This window comes from Cryptotermes secundus, unplaced genomic scaffold (assembly GCF_002891405.2).
Source record: "Cryptotermes secundus unplaced genomic scaffold, Csec_1.0 scaffold391, whole genome shotgun sequence".
Taxonomy (NCBI): Eukaryota; Metazoa; Arthropoda; class Insecta; order Blattodea; family Kalotermitidae; genus Cryptotermes; species Cryptotermes secundus.
The window spans coordinates 489,258-499,518 of NW_019737394.1; the positions used below are offsets into that span (position 1 = coordinate 489,258).

Sequence of the window (10,261 nt, forward strand, 5' to 3'; positions counted from 1 at the left end):
ATTATCTGATATCATGCGTTTCTGAGGGGAATAACATTTTGGTGTGCCGTGTTGAGTCATGGATACTTCATGGTGTGCCGCGAGTAGAAAAGGGTTGCGGAACACTGGTGTAGTGCTTAATTAGTTAAGCACAGGGACAACTTTCACAGCAGGAGTTACTTGTTTCGTACGAGTTTATAGTGTAGGATTTGACGTTCTCACAGCGGTGGTTATGAAGAGTTAAGGCTCCCACACACCAGAGCGATCGCGATGGCGGTGGAGGTCACGGTGTCGGTAAAGTCTTCTCACACCAACAATGCAGTGGTAGCGATCAGCTTAAAAAATCGCGTAGGCACAAAATCGTAAACGATGCATCGATATTCTCGTCTGGAAGAAGCGTTACTTTTGGCAGCGGTTGTTCATGACGAGGAACAGCAGCAAGCAAGGTAATTATTCGTTTTATTGTGTACAATTCGAGAAATCTGAGAAGTTATTACAAATATTAAGATCACAATTAATTGTATATTAATTAATATATTTTTCAGAAAGAAGCGTAAGAAAACGTGGATCTGTCCATCTGTTCCCAGACTTCATCTTCCTTTTTTATATTTTTGTAATCAGGATGCGACAAATCAAACAATATATTATGTACTTTTACTGCTTCAATAAGTTGCTCTGTTATACTCATTGTTCATGCTAACACACAGCGACGCGGACAGCGGTCAAACTCGACAAGCTGCATCTGATCGCCACCGCGGAGTGGAACGCTGCCCGCAAGATCGCTGCATGTCTGAAAGCGTCTATAAGTTCAGCAGGAAATATCTGACCGCCATCGCAATCGCTCTGGTGTGTGGGAGCCTTTATTATCTTCTGTCATATAACGTCCTGTAGTCCGTTGAAAGTCAGCCGACGTTTCGGAAGAACATATCTCCTCAATTTTCAGTGTACAAGATAAGCAGAAGCCCTGGATTTCCATCTGCTTTCATTCTGATGTCTTGCTGGGCTTATTCTTCGACCCTGAAGATGGACGCGACATGTTCCTCCGGAAGGTCGGGTGACTGTTTAACTTACTACACGGCGTTGTATCCCTGAAGACAGTAAGTACTCTTCGAGTTCATTGTAAATTCTGCAGTACGCTAATGTAGGTCTGTCCAAAACGAATTTAGGAATTTTCTCAAAAACGGTTCATGAAGTAAAAATCTGTTACATGAAGAAACATACATACACATCTAATTAAGTATATCTGTAATCCAAACGATGACACGTCATCAACTAACATCCTTCTTAGTGGGTGCAGTGTAACCGTGAGATATATAATTGTCATTATGTACTTTCGGGTTACCACAGCAACGAAATGTAAACAGTTAACACGCGGCATTAACGCAAGTTACGTTATTAACATAACAGGTGGGAAATCCTCTGTTTCAGTGTATGACGATTGTGTGAGTACTGGTAATTACTTTTGATGTGCATGTACTATGTAAAGCAGACAACTTACGACTGACTATTTGTGCGTGCTATTCGTGGCAGATGACGTCAAACGTCAACATGGAGTGGAAAGGAATATATGAGGAAGCAGGTTCAAGACGATTTTATCCGTCTGAACAGCCTCAGCCGATTCTCACTCGCTGAACGTGAGAGGGGCTGGAACACCGGACCACCACGTCGTGAGCAGGTGAGTCACTGACGGTGGGGGGTCGAGGTGAGGAGCTTCACAAGACTGCTGGCCTCCACAAAACCGGACCTGGCTATTAATACAACGCGTGGGAGAAGCAAGGGGGGGGGGGTGGACAATTTCTGTACTGCGATCAGAATCATGATACGACTAACAATGGTCAGTCATTACGTCTGTTTTTGAGTCGAGCCACATCTGGGGTTGTGTGGGCGACCTTCTGATGGCAAGAAGGATCTGAAAATGTCCCGAGTTTTAATGCCGTGTAGGTCGGAAAAGTCCACAGACTTCTCGAACAAATGCAACTCCTTGTTGACGGTGAAAGAGTAAGTCAAAGCGAGAAAACAACAAAAATAAGTGTCAAACAGAGCAAATCACGCCCAAAAATAACCCGAAGTAGCAAAAGCCAGATAGGAACCACGGCAGAATCTGATCCTTCGAAACGTCAGTGGACTTCTACCAAACTACACGGTGTTAGATCCCCCAAAAGACAGTGTTCTCTATAATCACTGCTGTGAGAACCTCAAATCTCTAATATATCACTGTGAAGTATCCACGTCCGTAGTATTGCACCTTTACATTTCACACGGTCTGTTTCGTGTCAGGCGTCTCAGTCACTGTCTGCCACACACATACGTAATACTGCTGTCATGTATATGTAATGAACACAAACCCGATGGGGCTGGCATGGTGGCAAATATCTAAACATGCATTGGGGAGGCGCTCAGATCGAATCTCGGCGATGACACCAACTATCCTGACTGGGGCTTCTTGTGGCTTTCCTCAATTCCTCCAGGCAAGTGGCGGGATATTATTCCGATGAGGCCATGATTACTTCATTCACAATTCTTTCCAATTCATCTATCATCTTACCAAGACGCCATATTGTCCAGCTGCCGAACACCATCGTAACCCTCCTCCTCCAAAAAAGGACATTTTCAACCCAGGCTGTACTCAGAAGGTGTGCATTACCTGACGCACATTACACTACAACAGCAACGCTGTCACGTGACAAACAGCCGCAAAAGCGGAAGCCATTCATATTCTGATGTTATGAACTACCTGGCCCAAGCCGTTTGTCTGGAGCAGTAGTTTCCAAAGTGGGCTGCATCGCCCCCTGAAGGCGCTGGAGGTGGGCCCCTCCAAGCGTATTGTTCGCTTGTTTACGATTGAAGTGACTTTAGATCAGACATTGGGAAACTGGTATCACTTAACCAAGCCCATCTATTGCATTAAGAATGTACTAACAGTAAAGCGGTTATTGGCCGGTCACGGTAGCCGAGCGGTCTAAGGCATGTACTGTCTTCGCTCGCTTGGAAACCGGGATCGTGGGTTCGAATCCCACTCAGGGCATGGATGTTTAGTTCGTGTTTGTGCGTTTTCTGTGTTTGTGTACAGGTAGAGGCCTTGCGACGAGCTGATCACCCACCCAAGGAGTCCTAACGAATGTGTAACATCTAGAAAAACCGAAGTGAACGGAGAAGTTCCTGGAGGTAGGCCTAGGCCCACTGTGGTTTTAGTGCCAAGGGGGGGGAGCTGTTATTATCCTCCTTAGTGGGTTATGCAAACCGATGTTCCGAAGAATGCTCTTTATAGGGTAGGGTAGGGTAGGGTAGGGTAGGGGTAGGGGAGCAGTGGCCCCGAAAAAGTTTGGGAAACACTCTTCTGGAGGCCCCATCGTTTCCTCAATTTGCGTTGCTCTATTCAGTAACGCGTGTTCAACTCAGGCTGATAACCAGGGCCCGGATTTTGTTGACATGTCATCTTTCTTTCCTTGTATCCTGTGCGATGCTCTTAAATATATAAATCTCGGACATGAGCTGCTGGTTACAGAAATGTAAATTTTATAGGTAATTTTTTGTCATTTTCTGACCTTTTTAGGTTTAAGATCATGTTTTCATTTTGGGGGTAATTTTTTGGTAAATTTTTGGACTTTTAAGGGTATTTATTATCATTTTTGGCCATTTTAGGGAATTTTTCTTCATATGTTTCCTGAAATGTGAATAACATGGAAGCGAAGTGTCCTTTATTTTCTCATTTAGCTCATTTTTCTGCATTTTTTCGGTCATTTGATAGGTCATCAAAATCCGGGCCCTGCATATTACATTTTTGGGTCATATTTTAGGTCATTTTTCTGGATTTTTCTGTCATTTTAAAAATATTTTCAGGTCATCAAAATCCGGGCCCTGCTGATAACAGTTATCGGAAATTGCGGTTGCGTTGCGGTTGCCAGTTTCCTTGCTGTGCCTTCGCCCTTATATGCTCCGGGTTTCGGCGCACTGGAAAAGCGATGGGACGGTGTGTCAATGTTGGCAGAGGATATGCCGAGAAATAAACGTTTTATCCAGGTTCAAATATCACATGTTTTACGTTTTATATCCATTTGTCATCTATTTATTGACTCTCCCTCGCAGAAGGTTCCCAGGCTTCGACCACTTGTCCTTCTGATCTGATAAGAGTACAGTAACATCAAAGACGCTGCGATGGTTACAAGCAGTGCCTTGAAACAATGGTCGCTGAATTTTATTTCTGAATTAGTGTTACTGTACGTAGGTGAGTCGACAAGTAAGTTACAAATTGATGTGGGGTACTACTTGTTTGAATGAGGCACTTGAGGCAATCGCCACTAGATGGCAGCATTAATCCGGTGGCAATTGATAGCATTCTACACGAGACAATCGATGTTTACAAAAGCGAAACAGCAGTTGCAAGATGGTGGCCCCTCTGAGTGAGAGTACAACCCTCGAGCAGCGCTCCGTTGTGCGGTTTTTGTGGGCAAAAGGTATGGAATCGAAGAATATTCATAAAGAAATGCTTCCCATCTACGGTGAGAAGTGCCTGGTCACGTCAAGCTGTTTACAATTGGGTGCAGAAGTTCTCGCGCGTACTACAGAGCTATTCACCAGAACTGAAGGCTGCCCTAGACTTCCTCTTTGCAAATACAGTTAATAAGACAATTAGCATTCACTGAAAACCAGCGTTCAATGTATGTTCTATGTTTCCTTGGTTCCTCCACCTCCTTTATTTCCTTCCAATCCACAGTACATGGAATTGCTGCACCGCCTCGGCCACCACAACTACCTAAGTGCACTGTAATGTTTGTAAAACCTAGCACACTTTCCCAACATAATGTACATACATGTGTGCTGTAATAACCTAACTGGTGTAATGGTAGAAAGGTAAAATTATCCATGTGCATAGGGGCACGCGATACCTCCGCAAAAGAAATGAGTTCCAGGAATCTTCCTAAGGGGTAAAGGGCGGCCGGCGCGTAAGGCTGACAACCTTACCGCCATGTGTGAGCCGATTGTTTAGAGAAAATGTGGAAGCCTCGATGTCTCACGACCTTATGGACCTTCACGGCCTGTTACAGGGACAGCTTCAAGAAAGTCTTTCTGAAGATATTCCAAAAGCACATTGAAGAAAGAGGCCTGCTTAACGCAGGCCAGTTTTGTTTCCGTGCACGTCATAGCACGACACTGCAAAGAGGCTAACGGACCACGTGACCCTCAATTCAACAATAAAATGTCTACGGCTGCGGTGTTCTTGTACATCGAAAAAGCCTTTGAAACTACATGGCACCCTGGCTTGCTATATAAGTTGTCAAAACTGGAATTTTCGACCAGTTTAATCAGGCTTATTGGATCAAGCTATTCTTTACTACGTGAGCACACGTAGTAAAGAATAGCAGCGGCACGCACACAGGAAGACTACACAAGATAACACATATACTCGTACAGTGTGGAAACATGAACTAGCCGCTGCAGCACTTTAGACATAGGGCGAGTAACCCTAACAATTTTAAATTTAAAATTTAGAGAAAAACTTTAAAAGATTTTAAAATTAGAACTAAAGATTTTATAGTGCTACTACATGAACGTCAAAATTAACGTGTGTAAAATAATCTACAAACCAGACAGATATCACCTTAGTAACGTGTGTAAAATAATCTACAAACCAGACAGATATCAACGAAGTAGATGTTGATAATAACAAGGAAAGTGTTTTAAATGTTAAATTTTGGGCTGGGTGCAGTGTGACAGCAACGTGAGTGTTATACACCTGATGATGGCCGTCTGAGGCCGAAACATGTAGTGTAGAGGAGCAAGATCAAGGACACATAATATATTGTTTGCACTTGGGACGGAATTTGTATCATTATATCATTTATCACAGGAATAACTTTACCTTTCCCTGATATACTGTAGTTATACACACTACTGTGATGACTGGACACACCGGTACAATATTTCCAAAGTTCCAGAACTTACCTCAGGAAACGTGCTGGGTTCCAAGGAACAGAGAAATCACTCTCGAACGCTTCCGGAGGAGCGGTGTCGACATGATCTGAAACAGATAACAGTTCAGTAGGCGACAGTCCCTTACCTATCACAAATGTTAAGAGCTTACGACAGTTTAATGGTTGTGACGTGTGCCTCATACAGGGAGTTTCATTTCATCTTCTACCACCTTAATATTTCTATCAAACAAAGAATAAAAAACAAACACCGTGGTTTTATTCCCCAAGCGAACTATACCGACCGAGGGATCGCCTGTCGTCGAAGTTAGTGCCAACTTTAGCGGATAAAGAGTGCCGCGTGGTCGGCGCAACGAATCCCCACGGCCGTTAATTTCGGATTTCTAGACCGGAGCCGCTATTTCCTTGAAATAGCTCCTGAACTATCATGACGAGGCTGGGTGAACCCCGTTCCAGACCCATTATTTCTCAGAAAATCTGGTAGCGCCTGGAATGGAACCCGCATCTCTGGATCATAGCCAGGAACTCTGGCTGTCAATATTTGTGTCACTTCCTTAATATCCAATGGAACGGTATGAAACTTTCATAGATGGTGCTACGCAACTGGGAAATTCGTTTGAAGCCACCTGATATACTGAACTGAGCAATAACTTGGTGTCGTATAAGACGGATCAGAAAGCGTTTATTGCACAAACCGTCTATAGTTTTCTGTTCGTGTTGTGCCATCGAGAGGCACTGTCTACTGCCCTACTAAACAGTGTGAAGGAACAGGAAATGTGAGAAAAACGTGCGATGGCACGCAAAAGTAACCTATCCGTTCGTACAGAAGTTGTCGGTNATATACTCGTACAGTGTGGAAACATGAACTAGCCGCTGCAGCACTTTAGACATAGGGCGAGTAACCCTAACAATTTTAAATTTAAAATTTAGAGAAAAACTTTAAAAGATTTTAAAATTAGAACTAAAGATTTTATAGTGCTACTACATGAACGTCAAAATTAACGTGTGTAAAATAATCTACAAACCAGACAGATATCAACGAAGTAGATGTTGATAATAACAAGGAAAGTGTTTTAAATGTTAAATTTTGGGCTGGGTGCAGTGTGACAGCAACGTGAGTGTTATACACCTGATGATGGCCGTCTGAGGCCGAAACATGTAGTGTAGAGGAGCAAGATCAAGGACACATAATATATTGTTTGCACTTGGGACGGAATTTGTATCATTATATCATTTATCACAGGAATAACTTTACCTTTCCCTGATATACTGTAGTTATACACACTACTGTGATGACTGGACACACCGGTACAATATTTCCAAAGTTCCAGAACTTACCTCAGGAAACGTGCTGGGTTCCAAGGAACAGAGAAATCACTCTCGAACGCTTCCGGAGGAGCGGTGTCGACATGATCTGAAACAGATAACAGTTCAGTAGGCGACAGTCCCTTACCTATCACAAATGTTAAGAGCTTACGACAGTTTAATGGTTGTGACGTGTGCCTCATACAGGGAGTTTCATTTCATCTTCTACCACCTTAATATTTCTATCAAACAAAGAATAAAAAACAAACACCGTGGTTTTATTCCCCAAGCGAACTATACCGACCGAGGGATCGCCTGTCGTCGAAGTTAGTGCCAACTTTAGCGGATAAAGAGTGCCGCGTGGTCGGCGCAACGAATCCCCACGGCCGTTAATTTCGGATTTCTAGACCGGAGCCGCTATTTCCTTGAAATAGCTCCTGAACTATCCTCACGAGGCTGGGTGAACCCCGTTCCAGACCCATTATTTCTCAGAAAATCTGGTAGCGCCTGGAATGGAACCCGCATCTCTGGATCATAGCCAGGAACTCTGGCTGTCAATATTTGTGTCACTTCCTTAATATCCAATGGAACGGTATGAAACTTTCATAGATGGTACTACGCAACTGGGAAATTCGTTTGAAGCCACCTGATATACTGAACTGAGCAATAACTTGGTGTCGTATAAGACGGATCAGAAAGCGTTTATTGCACAAACCGTCTATAGTTTTCTGTTCGTGTTGTGCCATCGAGAGGCACTGTCTACTGCCCTACTAAACAGTGTGAAGGAACAGGAAATGTGAGAAAAACGTGCGATGGCACGCAAAAGTAACCTATCCGTTCGTACAGAAGTTGTCGGTGAAGCATGAAAAGCAGCAACAAGAAGCCAAAAGTGTGTGACGTTAAGCATAACAAACTGGGTTCTCAATCAGCAGTCCCTGTTTCTTGAGACAACATAATGTGGCATGTCTGCTGAAAGCCATAAATGTGAAGCCAGCTAGGGAACGACTCTGTAAACACGCCCGTTGCTAGGCCGTTGTCTCAGTAGCCGTCATGTGGTAGTCGCAACAGGAACACAAGTAACAATAGAAGAGCTGTTGGAAGCGAAGTTTTCTGCACGGGATGGTGTGAGAGCCTTGGAGCCAGTCTGCGTGAAGTCCGGGTCGAATTTCTGGAGAGGAGTCGAGATATAGCCTACAGGCAGAGAGTCAGTTGAGAGTTGCAGAAGCTGGTAGTTGAAGCCAGGTATAGTTCTCCAACGCAGAGGAAGCCGCTACGAAGAACCACGGTAAAAGCAGTGACTGAGACCCCTAGTCTCTGTGTGATAATAATATATAATATGTAGTCATGAGTTGTGTGTTAGAAGTGTCCAATAAATCCGACTACCGATCGAAACCCAGTCTACAGTCACGCCATTAAGTAATAATATGCAACACGTTTTGGCGTAAATAATAAATCTTCCAAGTGCGTAGAACGGTCCGTGAAAGTTTCACATAACTGCGCTCAACGGCAGATAATATAAACAATTTAAAATGTAGGGTGACAAAACAGAACACTTTGTATCACAATGGTAAAAGTACCCTCCAGTCTTCAGGGCGAGATGCTCGACGATTCAATGACTGGCATAACTAACCTTTATACACGGCGTGGAAGATATGCGACTACAAAGTTTGATGCAGACTGTTGGCATCACTTCATTGTCCAGTGCGATAAAAAATACATGTAATACATATTTTAGCAAACATTCTGTATTTTGAAAGAAAAAGTAGGCATATGAGTTCAAGAAGCTGGGTGTCTATGTATCCCCCCCCATCAACTTTTGAATGTCTGAACGAATCTATATTAAATTTGGTATATATGTATACCATTGCACACATGATTTGACTACATAAGGGGTTTGGATTGGTAGTTAGATTTAATGAACTTACAGATCCGTGGCTATAGATAATTATAACAGCTTCACAATGTTCTCTGTGCAGAATCTGGCACTCCTGTATGGAGTTCTCAGTGCAGAATCTGGCACTCTTCTATAGGGAGCTCTAAGTGCAGAATCTGGCACCCTTCTGTATGGAGTTCTCAGTGCAGAATCTGGCACTCTTCTGTAGGGAGCTCTAAGTGCAGAATCTGGGATTCTCCTGTATGGAGCTTAAGTGCACAATCTGGCACTCTTCTGTATGGAGTTCTCAGTACAGAATCTGGCACTCTTCTGTAGAGAGCTCTAAGTGCAGAATCTGGGACTCTTCCGTATGGAATTCTAAGTGCAGAATCTAGCACTCTTCTGTATGGAGTTCTCAGTGCAGAATGTGACACTCTTCTGTATGAAATTCTCAGTGCAGAATGTGACACTCTTCTGTATGGATCTCTAAGTGCAGAATGTGACACTCTTCTGTATGGGGCTCTCAATGCAGAATGTGACTCTTCTGTATGGGGCTCTCAGGATAGAATGTGGCACTCTTTTCTATAAAATCCCCAGTGCAGAATGGAATACTTTTCGATGGGGCTCCCAGCACAGAATGTGACCCTTCTTTATGGGGCTCTCAGTACAGAATGTGGCACGCTTCTGTATGGAGCCTCAAGTGCAGAATGTGACTCTTCTGTATGGAGGTCTCAATGCAAAATGTGACACCATTCTGTAGGGGGCTCTCAGTACAGATCGTGGCTCTATTCTGTATGGGGAGAATGTGGCACTATTCTGTATGGGGCTCTCAGTACAGAATGTGGGCCTCTTCTGTATGGAGCTCTCAGTGCGCAATGTGACTTCTGTATGGGGCCCTCCGTGCAGAAAGTGGAACTCTTCTGTATGGCGCTATCAGTGTAGAATTTGGCACTCTTCTGTATGGAGCTCTAAGTATACAATGTGATATTCTTATGTATGAAGCCCCCTGTACAGAATGCGACCTTCTTTTGTCGTTAAGTGTCGCACTGCAGAATGCAACACGAACGACTGCACATATCGAGACAGCGTCGTGCGACCTATTGGTGCAAGGGCGTGTATGTCTGATCTTGTCATGTTCTGGGCGTGACTTGTCTCATTGTTGACAGTCACGAGT

At 43.8% G+C, this 10,261-nt stretch overlaps 1 protein-coding gene across 1 annotated transcript in view; it reads right to left on the reverse strand.

The window, feature by feature from the left end:
• LOC111870313 (receptor-type guanylate cyclase Gyc76C) overlaps positions 1-5,993 on the reverse strand; it is a 263,240-nt gene extending 257,247 nt beyond the window's left edge. Inside the window, exon 1 of the mRNA XM_023862486.2 lies at positions 5,923-5,993. The gene's annotated coding sequence lies outside the window, so the exon portion shown is untranslated. The remainder of the gene's footprint in view (positions 1-5,922) is intronic.
• Positions 5,994-10,261: the final 4,268 nt, after the last annotated feature.